Source organism: Siniperca chuatsi, linkage group LG6 (genome assembly GCF_020085105.1).
Source record: "Siniperca chuatsi isolate FFG_IHB_CAS linkage group LG6, ASM2008510v1, whole genome shotgun sequence".
Lineage (NCBI taxonomy): Eukaryota > Metazoa > Chordata > Actinopteri > Centrarchiformes > Sinipercidae > Siniperca > Siniperca chuatsi.
This window is the reverse complement of record NC_058047.1, coordinates 16,456,234-16,474,686: the sequence shown is the minus strand read 5'-3', so window position 1 is coordinate 16,474,686 and position 18,453 is coordinate 16,456,234. Positions and strand designations below refer to the sequence as shown.

General features: G+C 41.0%; 1 long non-coding RNA gene across 1 annotated transcript; it reads left to right on the top strand.

Annotated features, from left to right (window-relative positions):
- Positions 1–3,586: 3,586 nt before the first annotated feature.
- Positions 3,587–17,665, top strand: LOC122877813. The gene is made up of 2 exons (XR_006378356.1): positions 3,587–4,281; positions 13,705–17,665. It is a non-coding gene; the product is annotated as an uncharacterized LOC122877813 (long non-coding RNA).
- The last annotated feature ends 788 nt before the right edge of the window (positions 17,666–18,453 follow it).

Below are 18,453 nucleotides of genomic sequence, written 5' to 3'. Positions count from 1 at the left end.
GCTCAAAGCACTGAAAATTACATTTACTCTCTTACTTACTCTCTTTTCAGAAATAGTGTTCCCTTTACTCTGAATATTTGCAGAACGAGCTGTCAACAGTTTTCATAGTGATCATTTCATTTAGCGTGGATCTCTCAATCTCTGCCCACATCTCAGATTTGTTCAGAAATTTAAATAGTTCTGGTGTTGTGCACATTGAAGGCTGTTGCCCTGGTTGGAAAAACAACTGAGCCAATAAGAGAAAAATAATACACAATAATAAGAAAAAATAACTCTTAAACTGACATATTTCACATTAAACCTTTAGTTAGCTACACTTAGCAAACACCACAGAAGCTTCCATGTCTACTGAAGATGACGTCAGTGGGATGAACATGTCACTTAATTGGTTAGGGAAAAATAACAACCCTCACCAAAAACACAATGGCTAACATGAACATCTTGTCAGACAGACTAGTGAAGTGAAATGAAATTGAAATTCAGTCTGAAAACTACATTTTTGGTAGAACATAGTTTCAGTGCTTTTCAAATGCTTTAGACATACATTAGTTGACTTTTTTGGCCACTTGGGGGCAGCGGAACAAGCACAGCACAACACTGACATTAACATTGACAAGTTTTTAAGCAAACAGTTGCTCATTTACACATCCAGCAGGCACGTAGCAACATTAACATTCATTTGGAGTTGTGACTGTGTCCTCCTGACACTTTACTTTTAGCTCTGTTTTTGGTCTCCATCAACTCCTGAGAAAATAATCTGGCACTTTAGCTGTTAAAATGCTCCACTATGTTCACCAGCTAGGCGCTAACTTTGCCTGTCTGCCAGTTGGTGCTGAGCAGGTAGTGTACAGTGGGTTTTTTTTTGCTGAAAACAGCTGCCTTGCTGCTGGAAATAGGAATGATGAGAGTGAACCAAAACAGTAATGTTATGGGCTGTAAAACGAAAACAGTGAGGGGAGCTGCAGAGTCTGGTGATAATTCTCTGTGTGCCCTTTCACATTAAACATACTCATTTGATCCGTTGTTACTGTAATTTAAAAATTATTAATTAATGCAGCTTTAAGCACCACAAACAAAATTCCATTCAGCTCCTTTGCATTGGGAAGAAATCTCAGACTGATATCTTAAAACCTGTGCAAATTAAACCTCCACTATCTGCATGACTAGGTACCATTAAAGGTAAATGAGAAAATACTGTGTCTTTTTGTAATTTGGGGCGCCTAACACACCCAGGTCATTTGTTCAGGACAAACTCAATGCATCAGTAGCCTCCTCTGCTTTTAGCTCAGAAAAGTCTAATTTTGTGCAGTGCAATGACAGATTGCACTGATAAAGTAGCTGTGAGTTATGAGACGGACAGACAGCTCCAAGAACATTGCAGGGGCTGCAGTTCTCGTCTCCCAAACTGCTTTTGTAAGATATTATCTAACTTCAAAGAGAACACAAGAGTTTAATTAATGAATGTTATGTCTGGACATGTAATACTCTTTGAAATACAGTCTAATCTTAGCTGCTGCCCTCTAAGCAGTTTAGATTTACAGCGGGGAGCAGTTGGAGCCACTGGCGGCCATGTCTCTACCTCGGAGGGACATCATTAGGATGTCCCTGCTACTGTTAAGTGTGTTTTTAACTTGTTGTTCACATATTCTGCCATGCATTTATGACATTAAATTCTACTTTTTAACAAAGTGGAGTCATTTCACAGAGCCTGACTTGTTGTACAGGGTTTATGAGGGTTCAGCATAGTTTTTAAAGATACCTCAGTAGGACAGAAAAGCTGTTTTGGAGACACTGTTGTGGGAATAAAATTCGTGACTTTGTACTTACAAGACGCTCTCTCCGCTGGGCCTCCTGTCACTCTCCAGTGTCAGACTTGAAGGCCAAGTCCAAAACTGCTGCATCGTGACTGCTGATGAAACACTGTCACCCCTCTATTGGCTTTGTTGAGTGATTTACTGGGTTGAACATATTGATGCATGGGCTTTTGAGACTTGGGTGGATGTGACTTTCTAACTTCTTAACCATTTACTTTTTCATATATTTCTGTGCTGTTTTAAAAGCTGTTAAAAAAGTTTTAACCTTGTAAGATAAATTACATATACTGATTATTTTTGTTTTCATAAACTGGACTTTGGTTTACAATTGACCATTTGCTAAAACACTAAAACACCTCCCATGAACACAGATTGTCCAATCATGAGCTTAGCAACTGTAGCTAGGCACGACAGGCCTGTCAAGCTTTGGATTTCTCCACAGGTGAGCAAAACCAAAAACACAAGAAGAGAAGTGTTATGAATGAATGAATCTGTATGTTTATCTGCTCTAACACGAGCTGCAATCGTTAGCATGTCCGGCTAACTAGCTTACAGTAGCAATCGAGTGTTACCTCCAAGGCCAAGGAGCTCATCATTAACTACTGTAACTACATTCGTTTGTGGGGTCACGGGTTACTTTAAAATAAAAAATCCACATTCACAATGAGCACATCCACTGTGTAGTATTTCCCCACTGTGTAGAAGCAGATTCTTTATTTTCATGTCTTCTACATGGATCATGAATTGGTGAGGATGCTGGATTTTTGCCTGGGGCCTGTTAGCTTTAGCCTCAGTCTTTTAGCATGATATCATGTATGTAGCACATTAAGTGCACATTTATGACCCCTTTAACAGAATTCTCGATTTAAAACGAGTCAGCTTGAAACAGGGGACATTTTCAACCGACTAATTTGCTAGTTAGCTACAGCTGATAAAATCAACAGCTGTCATTTCACCTGGCAAAATTGACGTACACTGGCCAGAAATGAGAAACCTGCTTTTGTCTGCCTCTGTCTTGAATCAGGGACCCACTATTAAATAACTTAAAGAATTTCGAATGGCACATCTGCTACCATTATTGTTGTAAACTATATGTGCAGTGCAAGAACAGAAAGCTTGACAAGTGTAGCAACAGTAACTAAAGGTGGCCCATTTCTATCTTGATATGTTATGATAATATGCTTCTGACTATGTCATTATGGTCACAAACTAAGTGGTGGTTTAATGTGTTTTCTGCCCATTGTTGTTTCATTGATTCCACATGCATTTCTCCTGCAGTGGCTCAGTAGGCCATTAGTTCTGTAATAGCAGGTAAACATTTGAGACAATCACAAGGCAAACAGAGAAACACAATCGATGCCTCTCAGCCTCCAGAAATATGATCCTGCACCTGGACTCCTTCAAAGTACCATGAAAGAGCAAAAAGAGAGACAGTGTCCCTTTAAGGGATAACTCACAGAGGAAGAAGAAAAGCTGCAAAGAAGGAAGGAGAGGAAGGTGTGTACGTGTACATGTCAAACTGATAGACACTTGGGAGAGAGACAGAGAAAGAGAAAGAGAGACAAAGACAGAGCGACACAACATTGCATTAGGCACTAAGAGCCATTCCTCGCTCGCTAAAGGCTAATGCAATTGCCACAATAAGAGTGTCTCAGCGGAGGCTGTAAAAAAAAACTAGAGAGGGGAATGAAAGAGGAGAGGCAGGGGAGGGGGAGGGAGGGAGGGAGGGAGGGAAGGAGGGAAGAATGGAGGGAGGAGGGAGAGAAGAAGGAGAACTGGCAGCTCTGCCTCTAGACTCTCATATGGACAGTGGATCTCTTGGGACAACTGGTTGAAAGTCTCTCTCTGTCTGTACTGTTACTCCTGGCTGTGTGTGAGTGGGTGAGTGGGCTGGTGCTCTGCTGTGTCTCCAGAGTGATTTATCAGGTTTGCAGGGAGGAGACAGAGGGGGAGACAACTCCGGTAGCAGGGCAGGCAGCAGTTACCAGCCTGCTGGCTGGGTGTGTTAACTCCACATCTGACCTCTATGGGAACAGAGCAGCCTCCAGTCCTCTCCTTTCCCTCCTCCTGGCAGACTGTGGGAACAAGAAGGACAGATCTTCATTTTACCCCCTCTCTCTGCTTCTCACTGGGCTGTCGAGCTCTGGGAAGCAGCCTTGGACAGAGCAGGACATGACAAGACAGGACAGCTTTGGCAGCGAGAACTCAGCGGGAGACCTGGGCTCTGAGGATTGCACTGCCGACTGATTCTTGGATCTGAAATGCCACAGTTGGCAAAGTCACGCTGTCAGTCAGGCAGCCATGCAGTTGTCTCATCAGTCATTAGGCAGTCAGATGATTAGTTAGTCAGCCAGTAAATTGGTCAGTGGGGTCCTCCCCTTAGGGTCAACTCTTCCACTGCATATCCTCATCTGAACTCTGAGGTGACTCAGACTTACCGAGTAGCAAAAATGGACCTATGGGCATGGTGAGTGGCAAACACCCCTCTCTGACTCTCACATACTTTTTCACACACATTTTTTTCCTTTGACTCTTTTCCTTCTGTGGGTGTAACGTTCTTTTCCCAAATTTTATTAGTTTTGCTCTGTTGTGTGCCTCTACTTGTTCTTTCATCCTTTTTTTTCCTTTGGCAGCTGACTTGTCACAAACACAACACAAAGACAACAGATATGATCAAAGCTTCGGTCTGATGTTATGGAGTTTATGCAGTTGTCATAATCTAGCTTTGATATTTTGGGGATGGCACTTGGGAACACAGCACATGTGTTTGTATGACAAAGAAGTAGTTGGTTTTACAGCCATCATGGGCTCACCAAAGATATTTCACATGAGTGGTTTAATCTTGTTTATGAGGGGCGAATGAAAAATAAAATCTTTATTTACTCAAGGCTACTTTAGAGCGTAACATAGTGGATTTTGTAATGCCAAATCCATAAAAACCTTCTAAAAGTTGAATAAACCTGTATTTGATATTGATCTCTTTGAAAAGAAAAACAGATAATATTTCATACACAAACACACACACATCCTTGTACTTCTATCTTTGTGAGGACCGTCATTGACATAATGCATTCCCTAGCCCCTTAACCATCACAACTAAATGCCTAACCCTAACTTAACCCTTAAAACCAAGTCTTAACCTTCGAACAAGGAGTGAGGACGGGTCCTGACTTTCCAAAAATGTCCTCATTCTGTAGGTAAAAAACGTATTTCAGTCCTCACTATGTAGCAAGTACAAGTACACAGAGACACACACACACACAAGTACACACCTGCATGACTGTTGGCTGCTGTACCAGCACTTTTTCTTAGCAAACTCATGACTGTGGGGCTTTTTTGTAGATCACCATAATCTCACCACTGTTTGGAAAAGGAGTTTGATTTGATAAACTAACCCTAAAGTCAAGTGCACAGAACATTTTTGGACAAATAGTTCAAATATTTGAGCGTGCTCCAAGGCTTTATCTGGGTCTACTAAATCAGTGGAGTTATTCCCATGTGTAAGAGACATGTTACACAAGGTCAAGGCTAATGTTTTAAGTTTTATACTTCTGGATGTACAGTCTTCAAATATCAAATGCAGCAGTATAATGTCACTGTAATATGGGAACATAAATAATTCCTGCTTAGAGCTGCATTTAGTGATATTTTTTATATATATTTATAACACAAATAATTAATAGTTTATAGTTTATAGTTTTTAATGTAACAGAGTCAGTTGTATTGCTATAATTAACCCCCAACTCAGCAGCTGTATGCATCTTTTAGCTTCTTTTTGGGTTTTCCTACTCACGCATAATACTGTATGGTTGAGTCTCACAGTCTCAGTAACCTGGCGATAAAAAAAACGCAAGCAGCCATTTACAGTAAGCAAGCTTAGACAAGCGGATACCACACAACAAACACAAAATGGCAAAGAGCTTAACTAAAAGACTGAGCTGTTGAGGAAAGTTTATCAAGATAAAGACCCAGATAATTCTGCTGCTTGAGCTGGTCAACCAAACCAAAGCTAACATACACACAATGAATACTGTAAATGAATAATAGACTTATATTACTCAGGTGGGCAGAAATAAGAACAATGGGATGCCCATGTCGCTCTGTATCTGCTAGAAGTTTGAGAAGGTAATTAATGCAAACAAGTTAGCCATAACAGCTTGATAAAGTTACATTAAAGTTATGTTAACGCTGTAGTTAGTTTTTAGTTTTTTCGTGAGTCTTTCTGCCCCCTTGTGGTCAAATATCAGTTAATTCAGCTTTAAATGTACTCTACTTCAGAATAGACCAAACACTGCATACTCACTATCTGCGGCAGATGTTGACATGGGCGTTGTCTCGAGAACAATGAACAGATGTTTGTTATTTGGGTTCGGCTGCTAATTTGGCTGTCATCGATAAGAGTTTATGTGTCTCGGTGTGAGTGGATGCCTGTGTGTGTGTGTGTGTGTGTGTGTGTGTGTGTGTGTGTGTGTGTGTGTGTGGTCTCCTGCAAAAGGTGCACCTGTGTGACTCTACAGAAGTTTGTTGTGTGTGTGTGTCGGTGTCCTGTGTGCAGCCACATAGCCTTCTCCTCTCTCATGGTTTCGCTGCACTTTGTGTTTTCACTGGTTCCTCTCAGATCAACTGCGGAGTGTTTAAGTGCACAGGATAGCATGGTTTCCCTCAGCTCTTTCAGCCCGGCCATGCGTCTACCACAGAGAATTTCTGTCTGAGACGAGGCAATTACAGCACACATCCAAAGCCATCTTAGCCAGGAACCAAATGAAGGAGCCTTTGATAGGCCCCGACTGATGCATATTTACTTTTTACGACCAACCAAGTAGTAAACAGCTTGCCTTGTTGGCGCTGGAGCAAGACTTTAAATACAGGCCTGTTCACACACAAACATACACATAAACACACACACGCACATGCATGCACACAAATCGACAAAGACTTCAAGAAATCAAGAGAAACAGCCAGTGAACACCACAGAAATATCCACGACTAAGTGACACCGCCAGCTCGATTTGTTTGCCAGTCACTGATTTTATAATCAGGCTTGTTGAGCTATGCCTGGCTGGGTTTTTTTTGTTTTTTTTCGGAGCTGCAGACAAAGCAGCAGCAGTAGCCTCCAATTGAAGCCATGTGTGGTGGAAAAACAGGCTTCAGTTTGTGGAGAGTTCGCATGCTTGGAGTGGGAGGGAGCCTGCCGGTTACAGAGGTCACAATCCGAACACGCCAACTCCTCTTGGCCTTCTCACACGCCATGCTGACGGAGGCATCTCAATAGTCAATCAGGAATCCCTCCCGAACTTCCTTCACTCCCTCCTTATCTTTATCTGAAGTAAATAAGAAGATGTATCACCAGATTCTGCTGCAGCTTTCACCTGCTATTTTTTTTACATTTTTATTTTACAACTTTTATGGGACAACATTTGTAATAATCCAGATCAAATAAAGAAGGAAAGGACTCCTAGTAAGCTTTTGTTCTTATAGGTGGTGTCTGCAAGAACACTGTGTTCAGGGTGTGCCACAAATGAAAGAAAGCGGTTGGTTTAGTTGAGTCTGGTATGAGACTTTATTAGAGTTAGCTCTACTAATGGCAGCACTGATACATCCCAGTGTCCTCAGATGAACCTGGCAGTCCAGTGTTGTTCTCTCTGTGTTTATGTCACTCTCACACACGTATACCGCATGCGTCATCTCTTTCATCTTTCATATTTTTACCATATTTTGTCACTTTCTCTGTCCTTTTCACTCTGTACTACACCTCCCTTTATTGTCAAGTTCCTTCTGAGAGTCTTTCTCTTCTAGTCAAAATCTTATCAGCGTGGCCACAGCTATTAGCTAATAGCTGAGATAGCTACTACTATCAGATTCAGAGATAGCCTATGCCAGGCTTTAATGCAGCTGTGCCATTTCCCCTCATGCATTATAATGGATCATGTTCCTGTCAGCGCAGAGGGCCAGATCATTATTTAATTTCTCCATTGTTCCTATAAGAGGTGAGTCAGTGCCTCTATAAAGATAACATTCAAATGATTTAGCATCAAGTACTTTTTGACATAAAATTCCCAAATCTGTTTAGTCTCATATGTCTTCTGTTTCATTTCTAAGAAAAGGTTGGTAATGATTGATTTTGCATGAAATTACATCCCCACCAAACTACATTAACACTATGCAAAGTGGATTATTGTTAATGGGACATAAGAAAAACCTCCTGCTTGATGCCTGCTCCCTTCATCAGTCACATGTGAGGGCTGGTTTATGGGGACTGAGTGATCTAATGAGCTAAATAATGAAGCTCAGACCCAACAAGCACTAGTAATGTCTTTTTAATGCTCATGGGGTCTTTAGTTACCTATACAGTGGTGTGATTGGTTGAGACAGGGGTCTCATGTTTTATCTCTCTGATCAATTCACTGTGTCCAATGAAGTAAACGCGGGTATATAATGTCTCTGCGCTATTTCTTCTTGATCCAAGGGTACGCTCGAAACGAACAGGTTCGTATGACGTGTCTCCAACTGCATCTAAACACAAATGTGTTTAGTTGTTCCAAATGGACGCGCTCCAAACTACGACAAAAAGCCTGAGAGGGGCGAGACGCTTTAATTATTCAAAAATGGGTAATGGCGCACACTTTCAGTCAGTCCTTGATTCATGCATTCATCGGGCACTCATTTGTACACACGAAAAGTGATAAAAGTAGTTATTGTTATTTCCCTCTAGTCTCTCACCTTTTTCCTCTACTTTTGTTAATCAGATTCATAAAACCCCAGAATAAGCAGACATTTTTCACTCAAGTTGAAACATTTTCAACTCACACGTGTATTTACGTCAATTCATGCTGCCCTGATGTGAATTCGTACCCACTCGTGTCTTTCCATTAGCTTTATATGCAAACGCGCCACCTCTAAAATTCACTTCATGTTTTGTCTGAACACACGATAAGAGAGAAGTTAAAATTCTGCTGCTTTCTCACCCCCGCACCTGAACAGTTACTGTATGAAATGGGAGTGCTTGTTTCAGAAAGTTACAGAAATGGTCAGCTGCAGCCCCCCTATTATAATGTGGGGGAGGTGGTTTCAGATGCTGTTTGACAATCCAACGAGTGCTTTGTTTGAAGCATACGATGCCTTTAAGGCAGGGATATACTTGAAAAGAAGATAATTATTTAAATATGGAGATAACGCACACTTTTTCTCACTTCTTCATTTGTACACACAAAAAGTGACAAAAATTGTTGTCTAAGAATAACACACCTGTCCAGTGATTGTTTAGTAGACGTGAATGTTGAGTTGTCCGTTTTGGAAAGTTACAGAAATTATCAGACACAGCCGGGGGGAGGGGGTTTCAGATGCTGTTCGATGATCCTACAAGCACTTCGTTTGAAGCATACTGACCCCTTTACAGTCTGCTTTGAAGGGTTAAGTGTTCGAGCCCGCTCCCTCAAAAAGGCTGTGTCTCTAAAACAGCTCCAAATTTCAGAAGAGCTTTGCACACTTTAAAGACTAGAACAGCGTGACGGTATGGCAACCATAAACAAAGCTTTTCTAATGCAGTTAGACTTGATATTGCTCGCTTTTTCACACGCACACGTTCTCACATATTTATATTTCTCTCCATGTCTTGTTTCTCCTTCTCCCTCTCAACACTTTGTCCGTGTTTTGTGAGAACAGTGTGACACAGTGGCACCGATGTGTGAGATGCAGGGTGGCGTCAGCAATGCACGGCTGGGTTCAGATGTGAATCTTACGCCTGCGGTCAACACCACATATATCACAACATCTTCTGCCAGGAGCAGTATTACATGAGAAACTGCTTTTCAACAAATGTGTGATTTTGTTACCTTTAAAAGAAACTATTGGAAGGAGCAGTCATTGCAACACAAAGGAAGTTAGATATTTGTGGATATTTATGTGTTCATAACTGTTGCCGTTAATTTTGTGAAGTTGTACAGGCTGCCTCTTTGCGTTTTTAGATTACCGAATGCCACATGAGCTCGGTATTATTTCCACTCTCCTTTGGCCTTTTGCCCAACAAGCAGTTCCTCCAGGGTGCGTGAATGAGGTCATTTTGTTCGGCTGAGAGTGCAAACGTCGCACTTTCTAAATGTGGTGAGTTGTTCACACCTTCAGCCTCGTGTACAATAATACGTTCCATCAGGCTGTAAATTATGTTCATATGGACTCACACAAACTGGACACATGACATTATGCTTTCACAAACCACACCGAAAACTAATCTGCAACTATTTTCATAATCGATTTATTGTTTTTCAAGCAAAAATGCCAAACATTTGCTGGTTCCAGCTTCTGAGGATTTGCTGCTTTTCAGGGTCATATTTGATACATATTTTTAATTGTGAAATTATAGTGAGCTTTTTTTTTTTATGAATTTCTTCATCAAGATTACTTGATGACAAAGTAATAATTAGTTAGACATTTTGTTTGTTTTCATTATTACCACATCTAACCTCTGTATGCCACCCTGTAATTCACCCTGCTTGCCAAAAACATGTCCCGTCATCACACCATTCATTTAAACCTGACAATAATGTCACCAATCAATTATTTCCCATATTGAGCTCTCACACCCAGCAAACAAACACTGACTCACAGACATGTCAGAGGGCATGACCGCTCCCTTTGGTTCACTTACACTCTCACCATTTTCTTCTTTTCTTTCACAGTCAACACACTCCAACTCATGCATGCAAACGAACAACACACACACACACACACACACACACACACACACAAACAGGCAATCCCTCATTCCACTTTCCTACAACTGTTCAGTGAAGCACAGCTTTATGTTTCACATCTCACAACCTTGACAAACATATTTATTCATGATTCCTGTGCAGGGAGGGGCAGACTGTTAACGCTGGTTGACAGGACAGACATATTTCTCTGTCTGGAAGGATTCTTCACGCCTTCGTTAGGTTGTACAACATGTACTGTGGCTCTGCACGTAAACAGCAGGGCTGTGGAAGACACCCAGTTCTCTTATAAAAGGATGCCATTGAGATCCTGTCAGCGGACAGTGTAATGTTTTTATGTACCTGCAAGTTTAGACAAGAGTAGAGCTTTGACTTCTAAAGACAGGTCTTATGAATTTTCTTTGTAATTATCAGGATTTCAAAATGCACTGATGATAGTGCTTTCAGATGGGATCTGTACTCCTGCAGCGTTGATTATAGACAGACCTCTTAAGTATGTCCTTCAATCTGATTCATGGACCTCACTGGAATTAGCACACAAGTTGCTACTGCAGTCTGTTAGTTAATCATTGGCATCTACACTATAATAAAATTAGACAAAAAACCACAACTAGTTAATCATTTTGGGAAATACACTACATTTGCTTTTTGGTAGAGAAATGAGAAGATCGATACCGCTCTCATGTTTGTCTGTTAAATATACAGTAAAGGGCTGATCACACAGAGACGCACCACTACAGGCGCGGTCGCTTCAAAAATGCATTGGCAAAGCAATTCGGGCAAAACAGCTGGTGCGCCTGTGGAGTAGGGCTACGTGCACAACAGCCACTGTATATAGTCCAACAGCTAACTAGCTAGCTAGCCAATTTATCGGCATAGTAAATAGCATTATACTTACCAGAGAGATTCACCTGGCTGCTCAAGCAACTCCATGCCTGTGTTCGCCGATTAGTATTTGAATAATGGGGTGACCTTGAATTATATAATTTCATTGTAATAAAATACCGCTATCAACCTCTCGTCCTATCACATCTACCTATCTATCTATCACATCAAAATGTGATAGATAGGTAGATGTGATAGAAAGTGGTAAAGTAATAAAGCCTGCCTCTTGCTTGATTTGATTGACTGCCTGTGCCAAGTGTGACATTGACAAGTGGTGCGACTGCGCGCCTTGAGCTGAAAAGTTGAGAATATTTTAAGTTTAATGCGCGTCTGCAAACCACTAGAAAAACATGATGTGCGGCGCAATAGAGGAGCACGCCAGACGCCACGTTACCATAGGAAAACAATTGTTTTGCTGACAACGCATTTCTATCGATGCATCTTGGAGTGATTGCCCCTTAAGGCTACAGCCAGCAGCCGGTTAGCTTAGCTTAGCACAAAGACTGTAGCCTGCCTCTGTCAAGGTAACAAAATCCACCTACCACATTATATCTTGTTTTTTTAAATTTGTACAAAACTCAAAGCATAAAAATGACAATTCACTGTTTTACTGGGGGTTATGTGCCGGACTATTGGCTCTGAGCAGTTCCCAGTTAACCAGAGGAGAATGAGAAAAATGAAAGAAAACAGTCACACGTAGCATGAGAACAGATTTTAATACTTAGCAATTTTGTTATTCCAAAAAATAATCTGATCTGGATTTCCCTCTTGTGATAAAGGAAACTCCAGATGTGGTCCTCTAATCATTTTGACTCTCAAATCAAGTGTGAGGAGACGCTTACAATTTATGAAAAGCAGTCAAGGAGAGACTGTTGAGACTCAGCCCTAACCTTCTCCTCACTGCTCAACAATCCTGTCATTAGTCCTTCCCGACCAGGGTGGGCTGGGAATTTTCCCTGCAAAACAGCACAAACAACAACAACAAAAGATAATAATACACATTGAAGTTCCAATTTTTCAAGAAGGAAGTTGTAAAAAGAGCTTGAGTTTGTTTTTTCTCCCCTTGTGGACTCACCCAGCACTGTCACGTCATCTACAATGGGAAAACAAATCAAACAGACCCCTCTGACCTGAATCCAACTAGACACAACAGGCAAAAAAGAGATTTTGGGCTATTTTGCTTCCATAACATGTCTTCTTTCAGACTAGTGGAAAGAAAATGTCCAAAATACACATTTAGGTGTTTATTTTACTACACTGTCTTTTTTGCGTCTGTAGATTTCTCCTAAATTCACCAAAAGTGAATTTGTGTGAAAGAGTGTGCGTGTGTGTGACTGTGTTACTGTGGTTCGGTTCAGTTGAAGGCCATACATGTTGTGTTATTCACTTATCAGTTTTGATGTGTTTTAGATGTTCTATATTGTTGTTGCTAAGGATTTGATTAGATATTGTGTCTCTAAATAGTGGTTTCCAATAAAAATGTGTGTAATTTTAAAATACATACAGTATCTTTAAAGGCCATTTTCTCAAAATACATTTTTTCTTATACTCTGAGCCAGAAATCTCCACTTCACTAGCACTTACATACACCACAGTTTCCAGTTTTATTCCTATCTATATTCTGAAGGTTTTTACAGAGGGGTCATATATCATTCATAGCCTGATTATATAACATTTTATTCCTAAAAACATGGCGAAAATTGATTTTCTTTTCATCGCTGTTGACAGTATTTTCTGATTTATGGAGTGATAAAGTTTATGATGATCTATTAATTAAAATGTTTACCCTAGTCACCTGTAGTGTCTTGCCATACTGGGAAACAAAGACAAAACAGAGCATCCATTTGTCATAGTTTGCTTATTATTTGCAAAAACAAGACACAGATCTCCTTATGGTGCATATTCTCCTCGGCTGACATTTTGTAGTGAGAGTATTGATATCCAGGAGCACCAGGCAGTTTGCATTGCCCTCGCCATTACAAACAAACAATGTTTTCTTTTAGCTCCTGAGTTGCTTTAAACAAACTGACCAGGTAGCTGGCACTGCATGTTCCAGCCAGACTCCACATCTGCTGCATCCTGCTGATCTGTGCAACAGAGAAGTCTGCAGAGTCATTCCTCACGTCCCACAAACGTAATATAGTTTTTTACAGAGATAAGCTGTATCATCTTTATCCCCGGGTTACAAGAGTGGTTTGAAGTGCATCATCAGATCGGTTTGTGTTTTAATGTAAAGGTTTTGTTTAGACTCTCTCTCTCTAATGTACCGCACATCTCTCTTTTCCTCTTTCTTTCAGGTCACAGGTGCTCCACAGCTGCTGTGGACAAAGGCATCTGGAGCCCAGGAGGATGCTGGAGAAGATACAGAGGGCAGAGAAGGGCAGAGAGATGCAGGGAGGATCCAGCCCCTGCCCCCAGCTGTGGTGGGGAGGGTTCCTGGCACCGTGATTTGATGCACAAAGAGAAACAAAAATCACATTGCCAGGGATTTCCACTCTATCACAGCTCAGCAGGTGACCGCGTTATATTTCCACAGTGGGATGCTTTTGTGTAGTCTTCTTGGCTGTGCTGTTTTTTTTTCCAGTTATTATCTGACACTGGATGTTGCTATGGAGTCGAAGGAATAAATATTGGAGAGGTTAGACGGATATTGTGATCTACTCTCTCAGTGGACTTCAAGAGGAGTCAGTTTCTTGCACAGAAAATGGCGAAAGAACACGTGTCTCCCTTAAATACTGTCTAAATGCATTTAATGCTGCAGTTAAATGTGTAGCTGTCTGAAATTTAAACTGTCTTCATTATTCTCCCCTTTCAAATCAGCCAGGAAGTCGATGTAAATGCACATGAGAGCCATATAGGTTTACACGATAGAACAAATTTTTGGAGGCAGATCACGTTTCGGCTCCTGGAACTTAGATTTATAAACAAGGAGACGATTTTGATGTTTAAAATGAAGGCTAAGATCCTCCATTGGCAGCACACTCTGAAACACAATCCAAATGAGCCACGTTGAAGGCGAAGCAAACCTCAACATCATAAGCACTGCAGGCTTTGAAACCCGCCAAACTTTACCACTGAGCAGTCATGTAAAGGTCTGCGTGAGTCTCTGTTCCCTCAAAAGCCAGCCACACACTTGCTAAAGGCACAGAGCTTAGCTAATTGGTGAGCATTGATCCCTGCTATGTGTTGTTCACAGTGGCTAAGTTCAGTGCCTGAGGTGAAATAGTTGATTCGACGGAGGGGATTTGTTCCGGTGAATGGAAAGAACTTGATGATCTCGGATATGAGGAAAGGAGGAGGGAGGAGGAGAGGAGTGACGAGAGATTAGGTGGAGAGGGAGGGAGAGAGGCTGGGAAGACAGAAAGACTAAAGGTCCCATGCAGGAGCTACTTAAGGTTAAATGTGTTGCTGTGGACCAAATGCAGGCTTAAATTTGCAATACGGTCCAGATGTAAGACAAGCTGTACCATTTTTTTTATAGTGTTTGCCTGAAGCAATAACTGTCTTATCTTACCTTATGCATCTGGCAAGAATCATCATGCATACCAAATATATTTGAAAGCGCTTCAGTGAGACAGATTGACCCAGGTTTAATGTGGACTTAAAAATGCCACAGGTTGTATTGCGATTTTAGGAATGTGTTGCTAAATGTCAGACCCGTCTGGGCATGTCCAGTTCAGGTCCAACTGAGTTTGCTCAGGACTAGTGTGCCAGTATTTTGGTGCGACATGGCGGCCAGCCTGGACTTATGTGTTGGAGAAGAAACCTGCATACGCCTCATTAGCTGTTTGATAAACCCCTCCCCAAGCAGCGATTGTCTAATCATAGCTTAGCAACCGTAACTAGGCACGACAGGCCTGTCAAGCTTTGAATTTCTCCACAAGCTAAAGTGGTGTGCATGGGCCTTAAGAGAGAGTTTGGAGATTTGTGTCTTTTTATAGCTTTTTTTAAAACCAAAAACACAATGGATTAAATAGTGTGTTTATCTGCTCTGACGCAAGCTACAGTTGTTAGTATATTACTGTACTAGTATATTACTTCCAAGGCCAAGAAGTACATCATTAATTAACATCATTAGTCTGTGGAGTTACAGCTTATGTAAAAAAAAAAAAAAAAAAAAAAAAGCCCTGTTCACAACTAGCTGTGTATTATTTCTCCACTGTGTGGATGTTATCAGAGTGTAGGCTAACATTAGCAGCTCTGTCCTGCTCTTTATTAGATTTGGGGAAGTTTACAACCAGTCAACTTACTCGACAAAGGTTGGTTAGTCCTCATCCTAAAACCCTTTTCTCTTGTAACGTTATAAGTGAAAACATACTGGTTGAAAATAACAACACGTAAGGGTTATGTTAGAGCAAAATAACAGCCTGGCTTTACATTTTTCCTGGTCATGCATACAATAATACTAGGACTAACTAAGCTTTACACTGCAATACAGGAAGAATGCTGCTTCTTTATTTATTGTCTTCTATATTATATCATCAACTGGTGAGGATGCTAACTTTCTGCCTGGGATATTAACCTCAGTGTTTTAGCACAATATACTGTATGTGGCCAATAAATGGATAAAGACCTTTTTTTGTTTGTTTTTTACAAGATTCTCATTTTAAAACGAGTCAAATGGACACATAAAAATGTTAGCCGGAGATAGTGTTTTAAACCGTTAAACCTTCAAACCTAAACTAATGTTAGCTTAATTAGCTAGTAGCTATTGATCAAATCTGCCTATGATAGCTGTCATTTCAGCTAGAAAAATAAGCTAGAAATGAGACGTTGCATTTGTCTACTACTTTTTGAAATGAAGGAAATTGATTACTAAGATTTTTTTGTTGTAATTCTGCCGCTGTTATCATTGTAAACAGCATACGTGCCAGGAGAGAACGGAAAGCTCGACAGGCGTAGCAGCTGCTGGTAAATTCACCCTAACACTGTTGTTACAGTGCATGTTGGGTATCTATTTGCCCTGTTGTTGGTTTTAAAAAACGCCTTCTGTATTAGCATGCAGATTGCACACTTGTCAAACGAAGCCATGTCCGGGCTGTGCCCTCCCGTGCCTACTGAACTGGTATCAGTGTTTTATCTGAAAACTGGCTCAGTTCAGCAGGAACAGGAGTGGAGCCCACTAACTAGCGGGATCAACATCCCGTGTTACCTCACCAACTTCCACTGAACTAGACAGCCCAGCCCAGATGCAACATTTCTCTTACAGTGCTCTAGTGTTTAGTTGACCACACCCACCGGAGATCAGTGTGGGACGTTTGCCTAGAGTCAGTGGCCCTGATGAAAATCAAACCCAAGCCTGCCAACCTGTCAGACAACTGCACTGAACCCTGAAGTCTATTCAAGGCGGTGCTGCTCACGTTAGATGACTGTCCCTTTCTTTGCTAAAATATGAATGTTTCATAAGCAGATTTACCATTTTTTGCTTGATAGGTAGGCTCTGGCGTCCTGAGCTGCTGTGTGAATACTGTTACATACTGATGCAGTCGATCTTGTTGTTCTGCTCAGCCTTCATGTTTAAATTCAGCATTCTTCCCTTGAAAAGGGTGTAAACACGTCTCTCACTCTTCGCCAGTGTCTGACTCTCTCTCTTTCTTTCTGTCTTTCTGCGCTGTCAAAGGCCAGACTGAGACTGGATTTCATTGTCAGGTAATCCCAGTGAAATGTCTGCTATGCCTGTATAATTGATGTCGCCCAGCAGTCCCCATTATCAGTGTTTGGGAATGTGTGCAATGCTGCTTCCTCCCCACTCTCCAGATAACTCGCCAGCCACCAAAGGAAAAGTGCTTCATCTTGAAGATTTCATACCCACGGGAAAATGAAAGCTCATTAGCAAGCATGATGAATCTGCTCTTATCCAGCAACTCCATTGATTGTGGTCAGCACCATAAAATTATATTTCTGTTACTTTGAGTTTCTGCGGATAAATGATCCATTCAAACCTTGAGGAGATCACGCAAAGAAAGGTTAGAAAGTTGTTTTTTCATTGTGTCAGCGGTGTGATATTGACTTCAGGGCATTGTTTCAGCCAAGTAGTATCACTGACAAGTTAGCTATGATTTGTGTAAGTATTTAATCTAACTGATTGTGGAAGACAACGGTGCATGAAGTGCATTACTCTAAATGTCAGTAAGTTTCTAACTGCTTTCAACCAATTGGAGCATGATTTATATTGATGTTACAGGTGCAACCAATGTTTCATTTCATTACTAATCCAGCCACGATTCAATGTAATAAAGTTTCAATGAGCCCGAAAAAGAATTCTAGCATTGTTTTTTATTCAAGACAATAAAATGTATCCCTGGGAGGGAAACATGGTGCAGCAGGAAAGAACAAAGGTGGAGAGAAAGAATAAAAAGGAAATCAGAAGGGCTTGATGCAACAAAACATTGAAATGAGGATAAATGAAAATAGGCCAATGCATGAAGGATTCATTGTTTCCCCATCAGTATCTGTCCAGCGAGAACCACATTTCTCCAAATTTGGTGATTTTTAATTTTTAGGTAAACCTACAGTAACATTATCTCCTCTTATAATATTGTCAGACTCATGATTAATCGTCTTTTTCCACTCCACACATTCTTCCTCCTTGTCAAAACCTGGCGCCTATATTACCCACAATGCAACTCAACTGCAGGCAGTTCAGTCGGGGATTCGGGTGTGTTATGCTAGTAGCAGCTCATGTAGCCTCGAGCCACTAACCTCAAGCAGAATGAGAAGCTGGGTACAGAGATCTGGTAAGCTCACTTCTGTCTAACTCCACACACCCACATTTTTTTTATTTTCAGACTTGTAGTCTTCAGCTCCAACCGCAGTGACATCACTTGAGGCAGTTTATCAGACATTGCCACAAAAGGCTTTATACAACTTTCACATATGCAGTAGTACTCCCCCAGACCTGTAAACAGACTGTGTAAAAGTGTAAAATCGATGCAGTTCCCCTTGAATGATTAAATCTTTGTTTATAGGTTGAGAAAATGATTCCACTTCTCAGGCTGAATAAACCATTGAAAAACCCATTGGATTGTCTGAAAAATGCATCGTCA